General features: G+C 47.1%; 1 non-coding gene across 1 annotated transcript; it reads left to right on the plus strand.

Annotated features, from left to right (window-relative positions):
* Positions 1-13385: 13385 nt before the first annotated feature.
* On the plus strand, positions 13386-13457 carry Trnaq-cug3 (transfer RNA glutamine (anticodon CUG) 3). The gene has a single exon. It is a non-coding gene; the product is annotated as a tRNA-Gln (tRNA).
* The last annotated feature ends 2822 nt before the right edge of the window (positions 13458-16279 follow it).

Consider the following 16279-nt stretch of genomic DNA (forward strand, 5'->3'; position numbering starts at 1 on the left):
ATTTCTATAACCAGTGGTATGTTTCTGTGAGGTAGAATAGCTAGCCTATAATCGTGTCTCCGAGTTAGATTAAAACCCTTTTCGTTTTCTCTGCTTTGGAGATTTATTGTCTATAACGTTTATCATTTTAGGGTGTGAGACATATGCCTTTGGGTCCCCACAGCCTGTGTTTGGGTATTATTCTTCCGTTTCTGGCTTCTAATCTACTGTTAAGTATTTTTGCTTCTTCCCATGTTGTGGATCCCACACTCCAGGTTATTACTTTTGTCTAAGTGTCAAATGTTTCTAAAAGACATGGCAATATCAACATAAGTGATATCTTCACCATATCTGATATTCTTCCTTCTTTTGTGCTTATAGGACTCCCTCTTACTTCGGTGCGTGGGGTGGTATCCACTGGTTACGATTTTGTTTGTTTGTTTGTTTGTTTGTGTCAGGTTTTTATTGCTGTGAACAGACACCATGATCAATGCAAGTTTTATAAAAGACAACAATTGGGGCTGGGGATTTAGCTCAGTGGTAGAGCGCTTACCTAGGAAGCGCAAGGCCCTGGGTTCGGTCCCCAGCTCCGGAAAAAAAGAACCAAAAAAAAAAAAAAAAAAGACAACAATTAATTGGGGCTGGCTTACCGGTTCAGAGGTTCAGTCCATTATCATCAAGGCAGGAGTATGGCAGCATCCAGGCAGGCATGGTGCAGGAGGAGCTGAGAGTTCTACATCTTCACCCGAAGGAAGCCAGGAACAGACTGAGCACCCTCAGGCAGCTCGGAGGAGGGTCTCCAAGCCCGCCCCACAGTGACACACGTCCTCCAATAAGGCCAGACCTTCTAATAGTGCCACTCCCTGGGCCAAGCATATGCCAACCTTCACAGTTTGTTATTTTGTTTGGAGGTGGGTTCTCTACAGCTCTGGCTGTCCTGGAACTCTCTATGTAGACCAAGCTAGCCCTGAACTCCTAGAGATCTGCTTCCCAAATGCAAGAAATAAACGTGTGGGTCACTGCTCCTGGCTGGTTATGAATTCTCAAGGTATTTATATGTCCTTATGTACTTTTGTTTTACTGGTTTTGTTGTTGCTGCTGTTGCTTGGTGTGTGTGTGTGTGTGTGTGTGTGTGTGTGTGTGTGTGTGTGTGTGTCTAGTCCTAAAACCCAAATGGCCACCATGTGGTTTCTGGGGATTGAACTCAGTATCTCTGGAAGAGCAGTTAGTGCTCTTTACCACTAAGCCATCTCTCCAGCCCTAAGCCAGATCTTTTGAGGTGGGATGATTCACCCCTAATCTGAGCCACTCCATCTGCTGGCAAGCTATTCAAGGGGCATGAAAAAAGGAAACTTGTTCTCTCTGCCCGCTTGCTCTCACTCTTGAAAACAAGTCTATTCCTTCACTGGCATTAAAGCCTACTCTTTCCAATGCTGGCATCCACTGCAGACCAGCTGAGACATCCAGCCTTGTGGAGTGAACAACTGATTATTGGACCTCCAATGGTAGACAGCCAATGTTGGACTAACAGGATCAGAGCCTGGTAAATGAGGAAGGTGGGGAAAACAACCGCTTGGAAAGGTAAGAATTAAAACCAGGTTCAGATTGACTTCATCAACCTCCATCTGACTTCAGAGAGTCAGGCAGTTCACTGTCAGCAGATTTAAAACACAATACAATTTGGAAAAAGGTTTCCATATTGCACATCCTTACAGTTTGGCCTATGGAGCACAGGCAGATGTCCCCTCTCCTGCTGGGCACACATGCTTTTAATCCCAGCACTTGGGAGCAGACGCAGGCAGGCAGAGCTCCGGGAGTGCTAGGCCTAGTCTAACTAGTTAGTGCCAGGACAGCCAGGGCTACACAGTAAGACCCTATCTCAGGAAAAAAAAAAGTCCTCTATCTTCTTTTGAGACAGGGTCTACTATGTTGCTCTGGCTGGCCTGGAACTCACTCTGTAGATCAGGCTGGCCTCAAATAGAGACCTGCCTGCCTTGGCTTTCTTAGTTCTAGGATTAAAGGCATGTGCCATCATGCCTGGCTATTCTAATTCTAACATAATGTCACATCTGCTTCTGTTTCAATGATGGATTTTCTACTCATGGGTCATGGCGACCGTACCTTGCCATGCCCGATGTCTTATTTAGGGTTAAAGCTCCATGACTGTCTTACTTTAAGTTTTACTGCTGTGAAGAGACACCATGACTGTGGCAACTCCTATAACGGAGAACACTTAAAATTGGGGCTGGAGAACACTGGCAGCTCTTCCTGAGTTCAAATCCCAGCAACCACATGGTGGCTCACAACCATCCGTAATGAGTCTGATGCCCTCTTCTGGTGTGTCTGAGGACAGCTACAGTGTGCTCACATAAAAGAAATCTTTAAAAAAAAAAACAAAAAAACAAAACATTGGGGCTGGCTTATAACTTCAAAGGTTTAGTCCATTATCAGCACAGCGGGGAGCATGGCAGCGCCCAGGCAGACGCAGTGCTGGAGAGAAGCTAAGAGTACTACCCATCAAAGAGAGACTGTGGGGCTGGGGACTTAGCTCAGTGGTAGAGCGCTTGCCTAGCAAGCGCAAGGCCCTGGGTTCGGTCCCCAGCTCCGGAAAAAAAAAAAAAAGAGAGACTGTGCCACACTAGGCGTAGCCCACGCTGGGAGTAATTTAAGTAGAAGACCTCAAAGCCACCCCCACAGTAACTTCCTCTAACAAGGCCACACCTCCTAATAGTGCCATTTGCTATGGGTCAAGCATTCAAACACATGAGTCTGTAGGTACCTATTCAAACCCCCATAATGACCAAAGTAATTTTTAAGTAACTTGGGGAGGAAAGGGTTCACTTGGCTTAGCCTTCCATGTCACTGCTCATCACTAAAGGACATCAGGACAGGAACTCACACAAGGCGGGAATCTGGAGGCAGGAGTTGATGGAGGCCATGGAGAGGTGCTGTTTACTGGCTTGCTCCTCAAGTCTTGCTTAGCCTGTTTTCTTATAGAACCCAGGACCGTAGCCCAGGAATGATCTGTGTCAGGTCTTTGCCATCAATCACTAATGAAAAAAAAAAAAAAAAAGTCCTACAGGCTTGGAGGCATTTTTCTTTTCTTCTATTTTTATCCTCTTTTTGGAGGCATTTTCTTTATTAAGGTTCCCTCCCTCTCAGATAACTTTAGCTTGTGTTGACATAAATCAGCCTAGCACACTTGATATTCCTTAGTTGTACACAGACATTGTGAAGTTTTTCTCCACTGGTTATTATGGTAGCCCCACGCATTCTGCAGAGATACTCGCCTTCCCTTTATCCTGGGATTTGGCCTCAGATGCCCTTTGGTGAGTGGATGCTACCTGGAGGCCATGAGCTAGTCCATGGCAGGACTGCCTTGTTCCTTCTCTCTTCCCAGGGCTTACCTGATTCCCAGGGTCTGGAAATCTGGATCTCATGGTTTTTGTCTGCTTCTTGTCCTGCATGGGGAAGGGAGAATTCATACAGGAGATTAAATCAGGTTTCTGTGCTTCAAGCTAGCTGGAAGTACTTCAGTGAGACAAGTGACCATCAGTGTTCTAATGTGCTTTTCCAAACTTTTCTTCTGTCCATAGTCTTTCCGGCACAGCATTTGTTATATCCGTCCACCTGAAATACCCGTGAGGGAGCCACGTCTTCCTGGTGGAAGAAGCAGGCGGTATAAAGGAAAGACGGCAGATAGAACCTGGGTGGGCTGTGTTGTCTCGGCTGGGCAGCTGGAGCTCCAAGGTGTCTGGGAAGCTTTCAAAGGTGATAACCAAGTCCTTGGGCTTTGCGCAGGCCCAGAGAAGACCAACTGGAATGGGCTCACCTTATTTCCTGTCGAGCAGCCCCTTCGGAACAGGAAGAGAATATTGCTGATCCCAGATCAGCAAAGAGCATATTTCCCTCTCCTGGATCCCACAGAGTGATGGACACAGCTAAAGCTACGATGGGGTGGCCCCACAGCAGAGCCCATCATCTGATTCCTGGTGTTTCAAGGATTCGGGACTCTGACTTGGCTTGGTCCCCTGCTATCCACTCAGCCTACCTGTCTGCTTGCCAGTCTGCCGGTTCCCTGTGTGAACCTGACCCATTTCCTGCACCCAGCCGGTTTCCCGCTTCAGTTCTGGTTCAGACTTTGCAGTTTGATTCTGCAGTTTCACAATCAGACCTTACTTGGCCGCTCCCTCTCACACTGGTCTGCTTAGGTATCTTATCAAAGCAGAGTCTCTCTCAGCCTACTTCTGAAGCCTCTTAAACTTGTACTCATTCTGTAAACCATATAGCTATAGAAATACAGATTGCGCAATACATATATAGAGGTTAATGCAAGCTGCGTGATGAGTTAATATTAGTAATTATTATCGGGATAAAGAGCTTGCATTAGACTCAACCAAACTACCCAGGTAGGTGGGGTTTTGCTTTTGTTTTTTACAATTTGCCATCACTGAAACTGTTGAACCTTGTGAATTTTTTGTTATTCAGTAAATTCTGGCATTGTGGAAAGATACAAGCAGTTTTGTCTGTTTCTGACACAATGATGCACCCTGGCTAAGTCTTCTGCTCCCACCCTATAGCAAGCAGCACACAGGTGAATAAAAATGCCATAGTAAACCCCAATAATCTATGTGGTAACCTAAAAAATGAATGACTTCTATATATTTCCTTCAGGAATGAAGATTTATATCCAGAAGGGCTCTTCGTACCAATTTGGTCAAATTGTCTCTTACATGCAAGTTCTCCTTCCCTAAGACACCTTAGCTGTCTTAGTCAGGGTTTCTATTCCTGCACAAACATCAGGACCAAGAAGCAAGTTGGGGAGGAAAGGGTTTATTCAGCTTACACTTCCACATTGCTGTTCATCACCAAAGGAAGTCAGGACTGGAACTCAAGAAGGTCCAGAAGCAGGAGCTGATGCAGAGGCCATGGAGGGATGTTACTTACTGGCTTGCTTCCCCTGGCTTGCTTAGCTTGTTCTCTTATAGAACCCAAGACCACCAGCCCAGGGATGGCACCACCCACAATGGGCTCCCTCCCTTCTTGATCACTAGTTGAGAAAATGCCTTACAGTTGGGTCTCATGGAGGCATTTCCTCAAGGGAGGCTCCTTTCTCTGTGATAACTCCAGCTTGTGTCAAGTTGATACACAAAACCAGCCAGTACAGTAGCTCTAGAAGTTTACAAAAACTGAATTCATTCGGAACAGAGGACACCTTCGTGTGTCCATCTTTTCTCTAGATCTGTTCCAGTTGCAGAAGACAACAGCCACCGGGCCCAAGGCATTTTTACCAAATGCTAGAAGGAGGGGAAGCTCCCCCCCCCCCCCCCCCCCCGAGCTGGGGACCGAACCCAGGGCCTTGCGCTTCCTAGGCAAGCGCTCTACCACTGAGCTAAATCCCCAACCCCGGGGAAGCTTTTCTTACTCCTGCACTCTCAACAGAAAACACAAGGTGCTTCAGAATAGTAAGCAATTAAAAACAAAGAGGGCACACATCAATGTCAGCCTCCATACTCAGAAGCCTACCTTACAGGACCAGAAGCTCACTGACCACCACTGAGGGTGAAACAGATGCCAGAGGAGGAAAACCACAGCTGTTCTGCAGCCTCACTGCTGTCTAAAGGCAAGGCTGACACTCGAACATCTGTTACAGATGTCCAATGGCTCCCACAGTGTCTCGTGGGTTTCTAAGGACAACCCTGCAAACAACCTGCCGTGAAATAACAGAGCTATGTTGGCTCTTCATGGTTGTCAGCTTGACTACCTCTGGAATGAACCACAATCCAGAAATGGAGGGCTCACCTGTGATCCAGATCTTGAGGCATAATGGCCGTGAAAAGCTTAGGCCCAAGCAAAGTAGTGCATGCCTTTAATTCCAGGAGAGAGAGGCAAGACGATCTGAGTTCAAGGACAGCCTAGGACAGAGCACACCTTTAATCTAGACTGTGCCTTCAGCTGGAGGCATACATAAACGACAGCGGAAAAAGGAAGTGTTCGTTCTTTGTCTGCTTGCACTTTCTTGCCAGCACATCTGTTGGAACCTACCTCTTCAGGATTCCAGCTTATGCAGAAAAGCAGCTGAAATACCTGGCCTCATGGGACTAAGGAACCACTAGATTCTTGGACTTCCCATTCATAGCTGCTGTGACAGTTCCTATATGTTCGGCTCAGGGAATGACACTATTAGAAGGTGTGGCCCTGTTGGAGTGGGTGTGTCACTGTGGGTGTGGGCTATAAGACCCTCACCCTAGCTGCATGAAAGTCAATCTTCCACTAGCAGCTTTCAGATGATGTAGAACTCTCAGTTCTGCCAGCACCATGCCTGCCTAAATGCTGTCATGCTCCTGCCTTGATGATAATGGACTGAACCGCTGAACCTGTGAGCCAGCCCCACATGTGTTGTCCTTTATAAGACTTGCCTTGGTCATGGTGTCTGTTCACAGCAGTAAAACCCCAACTAAGACAGCTGCTGGTTGTTGAGTTAGTTGGACTGCAAAGTGCAAATCATTCTTATATCTTCCCTTAACATATAGAGTTATTCTGTAAATTCCATGAATCTAGAGGATCCTGATTAATACAACAGCCAAGGGCTGGAGCGATGGCTCAGCAGTGTAGAGCACTTGTTCTTGTAGGGGAACCTGGGTTTGGTTCCCAGCACCCACAAGGTGGCTCACAACCATTTGCAATTCCAGTTCCAGGCAATGTCTAGGTTGCGGTTCTAGTGCTGTGAAGAGACACCATGACCAAGGCAACTCTTATTTAAAAACTCTTATTTAAAAACTATTTAAACTTATTTAAAAACTAAAAATTTAGTTGAGAGCTGGCTTACAGTTGCAGAGGCTTAGTCCATCGTCATCATGGCAGGGAACATGGCGCCGGAGCAGTAGCTGAAAGCTACATCCTGATCTGCAGGAATTGTGCACCACTCCAAAAAGGGCACCTCTCCTAATCCTTCTAATCCTTCTCAAATAGTGCCACTTCCTGGTCGCTGAGCATTCAAATTTATGCACCCATGGGAGCTATTCTCATTCAAACCACCACAGGATATAACTCTTTTGGCCTCCAAGGACATCAGGCATTCACATGGTACCTGTGTATACATATACATGTAGGCGAAACACTTATATGTATAAAACAAGCAAATAAGTCTGAGTGTGGCCACTGCTACACTGTTCTCTACCATGTGGGAGCAAACAGCAGCCACTAAAAGGAACCAAAAGTTTGTAAAGAAAGGAGGAAAGGCAAAGAAGAAAAAAAAACATCAGGATAATCTTCCCCCAGACAAGCACAGTTTGTCAGGAAGCTAGCTAAGACAGTGGTTCTCAACCCTTTCCTCCTCCTCCTCTTCCTCCTCCTCCTCCTCTTCTTCCTCCTCCTCTTCCTCCTCCTCCTCCTCCTCCTCCTCCTCCTCCTCCTCTTCTTCTTCTTCTTCTTCTTCTTCTTCTTCTTCTTCTTCTTCTTCTTCTTCTTCTTCTTCTTCTTCTTCTTCTCCTCCTCCTCCTCCTCCTCCTCCTCCTCCTCCTCCTCCTCCTCCACCTCCACCTCTCCACCCCCCTTCTCCTCTGTGTAGCCCTGGCTGTCCTGGAACTTGCTTTGTAAACCAGCCTGGCCTGTAACTCAGAGATAGACCTCTCCTTTCTTCCCAAATGCTGTGATTAAATGTGTATTCCACTATGCCTGACTGGTTCTCATTACAGATGGTTGTGAGTCACCATGTGGTTGGTGGGAATTGAACTCAGGACTTCTGGAAGGGCAGTCAGTGCTCTTGACCATTCCAGCCCTCTCAATCTATTTCAAGGGCTGCTGGGACCTTTCAATTACAGTCTGTCATGCTGCAATGACCTCAACCATAAAGTCATATTGTTGCTATTTCATAACTGTAATTTTGCTACTGTTATGAATGGTTATGTAAATATCTGATATATCTGATACTCCACCCCTGCTGTCAACCCCTTCCCAGGACTAGTCCTCTCAGGGTCTGAGTAAGTGCGACACCAAAGCAAACAAACAGTTATTGAAGGACTTGGAAGCATCTTGGGAGTTTCTGTCTAAATATACAAAATTGAGTCTGCGTGCCTGTGCACTGTGGTCCTCTGAGGCACCTCCTCTTGAGCCAAGCCTGGCAAGTAGCCCTGCCCTGGGTCAGCATCGCCATCGTGTGACAGTGGTACACCCATCTCACTACTACTGAAGCAAACACTTGTATGAGTCACTAAAGACGGTGCTGGAAAAGACTGCAGCAGTGTGGCTTGTAACCAGAAACCAGGAAAAGGGAACCTGAATAATTCATATTTTAATAAAAAAATATTTTCTCCCCAAACATAATAGAAAGACAGTGTTTATAGCTTCAGAGCTCTATGGGCAGAAACAGAAGGATTTTGAGATCAAGACTAACTTGACAATCAACCCTCGATGTTTATACTGATGATTCCCCCCGTGTGAAAACAGTGCTAGAAAAATCACTCAATTTTTCTGGCCTGAGGCTACAGGTTTTTTCTGTATCTCAGGAACTTTGTTGTTGTTATTGTTAGACAGGGTCTCACTATCTATGCAGCCTCCGCTGGCCTGGACCTCACAGAAGCTCGCTTGTCCCTGACTCCCGAATATTCTTCCAGTGGTCCTGAGTTCAATTCCCAGCAATCACACGGTGGCTCATAACCTCTGTAATGTAATCTGATGCCCTTTTCTGGCCTGTAGGCACACACGCAGTCAGAACACTGTATATATAATAAATAAGTAAATCTTAATTAAAAACAAAGGCATGAGCCACTGTGCCCGGGATTTTTGAGTGCCGTCTTTGTACAAATAATGTGCCACCGGCTGCAGGAAAAACGGAAGCACCGCGGGTAGCTGCTCTAAAGGAATGTAAATTTTTCGAATCCCACCACGCGTGATGCGCTAACCGATTTTGCCACCGAGACAGTGACAGAGACACCGAGCTGCCCGTTGATGAGCCAGGCGTCACCAGGGTTCCACATCTGGGATGACCGCAGGACCCGCAGCCAGCGCGGGAAGCTTCGGAGCCCCTGGCCCTGCGTCCCCATGCCCCGAGTCCACTTCTCGAGCTGGAGGGAACGGAAGGAACCCCCAGCGTCCCGCCGCCACCTGGAGGTCCCTGGCTGCCCGGGCGCCCAGCAGGGCTCTGCGAAGGAGTCCAAGTGCGCTTTAGGGTCGGGTCCATTGCAGAGCCCGAGCACGGACGTGCGAGGAGCTGGTCATCCCCGGCCTGTGCTGGAGCCTCGGCGCGGTCCGCGTGGGAGAAGCTGAGAGCGTGGCGCCAGAGCTCAGGGAGGCCGCACGGGAGGGATGGGTAGCGGGATGCGGTGGACAGGGCAGCGCAGGAGCCTGGAGCCCAGAGCTGCGGAGACTGCCGCGTGCAAGGTGCCGCTATAGGGGGTGAAGGAATGGGTTTTTATGGGGCGCAGAACGCGAGGAAGAGGAGGGCAGAGGAGTCTGCAGGGGAAGGAGCGATGACCTTTACCTGTCTGAATTTTTAAAGGCCGCCACCGACTGTTACACTTAACGTTTGACTCACCGCAAAGAAGCCGCGTCTTTGTGTGTGTTTCGGTAGCTCGCGGTGATCGCCCAGTTGCTAGTTAGTTTGCCGCGTTGTGGCCACAGTAATGTGGATTCGAGTCCAAGCCAAGTGAGTCATTTCTGTAGCATGGTTAAACAGTCCTTCCTCCGTTCCCTCTTCTCACCACCCCGCTCTTACTAAGACCACAGTGCATGCATGCGGCCGAATTGAAAAGACGTTTGAGACATTGAGGCAAACTCGTTGACTTTTTTGAGCCAAGTGTAAGAACCGAGAAGGGAGAAACTGCCTTGCAGTCATCCTTACTGACGTCTTGCTTTGCAGCCTAACGTTGTTCTTTTCTGCCTTGGATATTTTTAAATACGGAGTCTTCCTTCTTAAGACAAACCACAGATGAGATGAGACTTTCTACCTCAATTGAGTATTTTGAATAATACTTAATAAATGTAATAAAACTAAGCCGGACATTGTGGCTAATACCTGTAATTCCAACACTTGTGGGGGCTGAGGCATGAGCTTACTGGAGTTCCAAGACAGCCTGGGATACAAAGTGAATCCTGCCCCTCCCTCTAGAACATTCCAGAAAGAAGTCAACACGATGACACGTCCAGCTAATTTTTTTACAGTAAAGTGAACAGAATTGTATGAGTAGCTGGTGCTTTACTGGCGAGTTTGACACAAAGAATTGCCCTTTTCCCTTTCCTATTGTGGTAAAATACCCTGGAGAAGCCCATTTAAGGGAGAAACGGTTAATTTTAGTTCACAGATCCAGGTTACAGTCCATCATTTTGTGGAAGTCACAGTGGTTGTAACTTGAGGCAGCTGGTCACTCTGTGTCCTTGGTAAAGAAACAGAGGAACCAATCAATGATGAGATGCTAGAACTCTCTCCTCTCTCGTTAAGTTCAGGGTATTCTGCCTAAAGAATGATGCCGCCCACAGAGGGCAGGACTTCGAATCTCAATTAAGCTAATCCAGATAATCCCCATAGACGTGCTCACAGGCCAGTCTGATCTAGCTGAGACCATCATCAACATTTGAAGCTAGAGAAGATCTTCCCCACATCTTGCTGTGACTGCCTCTCTGATGGACCCACCAGTGTTTTTGATTTGTGCCTTAGTTTGTTCTGTAAAGCTCTAAAACTTCATGAAACTACTTCCCTGTTGGAACTTGGAATTTGGAGTAGCCTAAATCTGTGTTCCTGGCCAGGTCACTTAAAGTGAGTCCAAAATAAACTATGTTTGTGGGTTTTGCCTTGACAGTATCTACTAAGATTTAGTCTCAAAACAAAACAACACAGCATGATAACTCCAATCAAGCAAGCAAGGCAAAACTTCGAGCTCCTGTAATCCCAGCAGTTGAGAGACACAGGTAGGTGGTTCAGTTCAAGGCTGTAAGAGGCCAGCCAAGGCCAGTTCGCCTCTCTTTACTGATGCCCCAAGAACTGGACCACAAAACCAGGGGACTGCAGGCAAAAGAGCACATGAGCGTGAACTGCATCTCTGGGCTCCGTTGTGAAAGACCCCCAGACTTGGGGAGACTCTCGCTCCAGTCACGGGTTGAGGTACCCCCAGGAAACACGAGAAGCCGGTCTTGATGTAATCAACAAGAGGCAGTTTTATTTACGAGATCTCGGGCTGACACGTATCTCACACAGGAGATTGAGTCAAGCCCCGAGCCTCTCTAGGCAGGAGCTTATATAGGGAAAACCAGGGGTTTCGTGTGAATACACATAATTGGCTAATACAAAGGGTGCACAGTTACTTTTGGCACGGAGTTACATCAACAAAGCATACGTGTAATCTAGCATCTCAGCAATGTGGGCAGGGCAACTCATCTCACTGCAGCAGGGGGATGACCCATCCTCAGGGAGTGAAGGAAGGGGAGGGGGTGGCTCCAGATGGCCAGTGTCCTTGGGAGTTGATAGTCGGGCCAGTGAGCCCTATCTCAAATTCTCTCAGGCATGTCTGGACTTTGTTCATGACTAACTTTTAGAAATTTTAACCCTTCAGTTGTATTCTTGTAGCCAGTTTGATAGCAGTTCAACAGAGAAGCTCAATTCCCAGGCAGCAATGTTCAAGGTTATATAAAACACAATGTTGTATGTCTACAGAAAATATCTGACATCTGAGGCATGGACCTATATTTTAGAAATTGAAGAGGGCCAGGTGTGGTGGTGCATTCCTTTAATACCAGCACTCGGCGAAGGCAAGTGGATCTCTTAAAGTTGGATGTCAGCCTGGTCTATACATCAAGTCCAGGGCAGTTAGGGCTCCGTTACATAGAGAAGCCCTGTCTGAAACTCCCCTAACCACACCCCACCCCACCCTAACAATAAAAGAAAAGAAAGAAAGAAACTGAGGAAGGCTTCAGGCATTCCTGTGTTTCTTTCCATATTGGTTTACATTCTAAATTCCCTCACTGCCTCTCAGGACGGAGTTTTACTGTCACTGTCTGGCTGTCCTAGAACTTACTCTATAGACCAGCTGGCCTCACCTTTGCCTCCTGAGTGCTGAGATTAAGGGTGAGCAGCAACCCCTCTGCCTTTAGATTCCCTTCTTGAGATATATCAGTATCAGATGATCCCATGTCTGTCACAAATTCATTATAGCCTCATACAACCTTCACCTTCTACACAAAGCGTCAATGGAGCTGGGAGGTCCCATGAAGCGGAAAGAAAGCTGTGACAAACTTAATAGCAAAAGTTTTTTGTTTTAATGTTTTCTGCTCTTTTGTAACTGTACACCATGTTGGCCTTGAATTCACAGAGATCCACCTGTCTCTGCTGGAGTGCACTACCATACCTGGGAAAAATAGATGTTTAATTAGTCTGATGTGGGCGATTTAAGAGTTGCTTGTTTGGGGCTGGGGATTTAGCTCAGTGGTAGAGCGCTTGCCTAGGAAGCGCAACGCCCTGGGTTCGGTCCCCAGCTCCGAAAAAAAGAACCAAAAAAAAAAAAAAAAAAAGAGTTGCTTGCTCACTCTCAAACAAAGCAGCCACAGTGGGGACCGGGAATGGTGATAAGGCACAAATTTTAGTCATTTTCCCCACAGACAAGTGTTATTTTTGAAGGGTGGTGTCAAGTCAGGCTCTCTCTGTGTAGTTCTCTCTGTCCTGGAACTCATCTGTAGACCAGGCTAGCCTCCGATTCAGTGATCCGCCTGTCTTTGCCTCTGATGTATTAAAGGTGCCCCTCCCACTACTATAAGTGTCATTTTTAAAAATAAAGAAAATTTTCTCCTGGAGATGTTATCAGGCTGAGAATATTACTACTTAGCAAAGGATAGCCCAGTGTAAACACAGTAGCAAAATTAGTCGCTTCACCAGTAAGGAAAGGACTAATCTCCAGCCAGCTACCTCCCACCTTAACCCATCTTGTATCTATTTGTTTTGCTGCTCTGGGAGTTTCCTCTGTTGCTCTGCCAGTAGGGCTAAACCCGCATGCGGGATGAGTCCAGTACTGCAAAGTGCTTCAAGAAATATTTATTTCTTTAAAACATTTGTATTTTAATATGTATTTCCAGTCACTCCTACACTCTCACCTGGCCCAACCCCATGCTTTTGTTCTTTGAGACCTGGTCTCTCATTATGTAGCCCTGGTAGTTACAGAGCTGGAAGCCTGGAAGTTAAAGAGCTATATATACCTGCCTCTGTGTCTCAAGCTTTGGAATTAAAGGAGCAGGCCCATATTATTGCTTTTCATTTAAAATTAATATTTATTGTAAGACATGCAAACCAGCTCTAACTTGAGTAAAATTGATCTTGTTTTCATATGTGCAGGAGAAACCTATTAGGACAGGCAAGAAAAGTTAGATGGTAGTCAATTCCACAGTTCTAGGAGTAAGCATATAGAGGGGAGAAACAGTGTATGGGTTCCATGGTGTAATGGTTAGCACTCTGGACTCTGAATCCAGCGATCTGAGTTCAAATCTCGGTGGGACCTTTCTGTTTACTCAAAAGAAGGTTGTTTTCTTTCATTAAACTTAGACTTTTCAACCCTGTGTTTGAGGTATGAGACTGGGAATAGGACAGTCCCACATGAGTCAGTGCAGACTATAGAGAGCAAAGTTGCCGCATATTACCAACCTGCCTCCAGGTCCTCAGCCAATCACTGGACCCCAAACTCAACAAATAACCGCTGTCTCCTGCACTAGTAAACTGTACCAGGAAGTTTGCGTGCTTGTGAGCGAGTTTGTCGGTATAGGCTGGGTGTAGGCTGGATCAGATGCGGCAGGGAAGTTCCCTTCCTACATTTTGTGTTTGCTGACATCGGGAGCCCCAGGCAGAAGCCTTCCCAGCTAGAGCGCATCTTCATCCTGCAGCAAAGGCTTTGGTCTAGGCTCAGGGAGATGGACAGAGGTCTCTGAGGAGCAGCCTCCTTGCTGGCGTCTCTGGCATGGCCTAAGGAGGAACCCCACAAGTTCCAAGTTGCCTCTGCAGGTCTTTCTCAAAGCCTTGTGCAGAGACTGGGAAACCAAGGAAAAGCAATAGTTATCAGAGATAAGATATGTACCACACACCATGCTGACTGCATTCATGGATAATGGCATTTCTTAGGGGACACATTGAAATGTAAAAAGAAGTGGTTTTTATAATAAACATTGGACACATAAACTTGAGAGAAAAAGTGTATACAAACTCACATTCCTTTGTATAGCTGTAAGTAAGCATTTGAGGTTAACCTTCACAGTCACTTGTATCACTATTTTGAACTCTGGGGTTTGCATCTTAGATGTGATGGGTTTGGGACACACTGGCCCTAAACATGGCACCTTGGTACATTAATCATGTTACACAGAAGCTGGAAGGGCACTCACTCCTCCTCCACCTTTCTCCCTGGAAGCAGGTGCCAAAGACTCTCATGGGAGAGGTGTTGCTGTTGAGCAGTTCGTAGGAGACTAAGGCCTTCCATATTGGAGGTTCTCTGTCTAAGAGACAGATTTAAAGGGGAAGTAAACAACAGTTGTTCTAACGGGGAGTTCAGACACAGGATGCTTTTTTTTTTTTTTTCCGGAGCTGGGGACCGAACCCAGGGCCTTAGCGTTTGCTAGGCAAGCGCTCTACCACTGAGCTAAATCCCCAACCCCACAGGATGCTTTTTAAAAAGGAAATGAAGTGAAACAGTGTATCCTGCAAGGATGCTCAAGCAATAAACAACTCAATAACTTCAGGAAGTCCCTGAAACTGACCTTCTCTAGGGCCCTCCCTCCACAACGGTATACATAAGCTGTGAAGACTGCAGAGAGACTTTCAGACCACCTGAGCTGCCTGGCAAGCACACTGCCCTACCTGTTGAGCTGCCTGCAGGTTGTGCAGTGCACTCCAGGCTCCCAGCTTTTGTGAACTGCCATCCATGCTGTGAAGGGCTTTGATGATGAGCTGTCCTTGAGTTGTTTCTGCTTCTGTAAGTAACCCCACCAAATTTGCTGGCTAGGGTATGGCCTTGGTGGTTTCCCACTTCGGTTTGTTCTCTGTCCCCTATCTGAGATGATTTCCTGTGTGGACGTGAGTTTACAGCTCTCTAAGACAGTGGTTCTCAACCATCCTAAGGCTACTACCCTTTAATACATTTCCTCAAGTTGTAGAGATTCCCAAACATAGAATTGGTTTGTGGCTACTTCATAACTGTAATTCTGCTACTGTTATGAATTGTAATGTAAATGTATGATGTGCAAGATGTCACATATGTGACTTCAAAGGGGTTGCGACCCACAGGTTGAGGACCACTGCTCTAATAGTTCTGTCAACAGGAGGGGCTTTCACTAAGATTCAGAGAGGGAGGAGCATCCTTATCACTGGAGACAGGAACACAGGGGTGGGGTGGGGAGTTGGGGGGTGGGGGTGTGGACAGGAGGCCTGGCTGGGTTGGCTGGGTTTCCCTGAGTGTTAGCAGTGCGCCCCGGACCTCTGGCCCTAGCGTTGCTTCTGTATAGCCTGCTCTTCATCAGAGCCCATGTCTGAATCCTCTGGTTTACCTGCTTCCTCCCTGAGACGGAGGCTCTCCTGTCCTGAAAATGAACTTGATGTTAGGTTGGAAGCCTGATCATTCCCTGCCTCCCTCCCAAGCTAGGAAACCCCATCTGCCTCCTTTCCCCCTACCCCACCCACAAAGAGAAAACTCCCCCGAATGCTTGGAGAAAACTCCTAGCTAACGTGTCATCACTCCTCTGAGTTTCCAGAAACCCACCCAGGAGTGCCCACCCTGGGGCTCAGTTTGTGACCGTGTATGGACACATTCCAGCTCCCAGATACACATCAGCATCCCGCACCAATGACCCATAAAGACCCCTTGCTTTAGCCTGGATGTGCAACTTCACTGACCTCCACCTGTGAGGTCGGTGAACCCACCGAGAGCTGCCTCCTTACCAACCTGCCTTTATCTATTGCAATCTGGTCCAATCTGGCCTCTGCACCACCTAGGGAAAGAGAAAGCTCGTCACTGAAGAGCAGGCGGAAGACTGAAGGCTGTAGCAGGTTCTCTGAAGGTCCTGAGGAGCAGGGCTGCTGGGAACTCAGGTTCTGGGATCCCCCAGCCCAGGAATGGCTGCTGCACAGAGAAGACAAGTGTCCTCTGTGTCACAGGGTCTGCAGCATGAATAAGTGCTGAGATGTAACCTAAATACAATCGGTTTTATAATGTCTTGTCTCTGAGGCGTTGTGCCCCAAACAGGAAAGCTCCCATTCAGTGGGTCCAGGCAGTGTGCCGGGTGCAGCCACCACTGAAGAGTTGTGTGTTCGTCCATCATTCGTTTGTTCCTTAGCACA

Source organism: Rattus norvegicus, chromosome 2, assembly GCF_036323735.1.
Source record: "Rattus norvegicus strain BN/NHsdMcwi chromosome 2, GRCr8, whole genome shotgun sequence".
In the NCBI taxonomy this organism is placed as follows: Eukaryota; Metazoa; Chordata; class Mammalia; order Rodentia; family Muridae; genus Rattus; species Rattus norvegicus.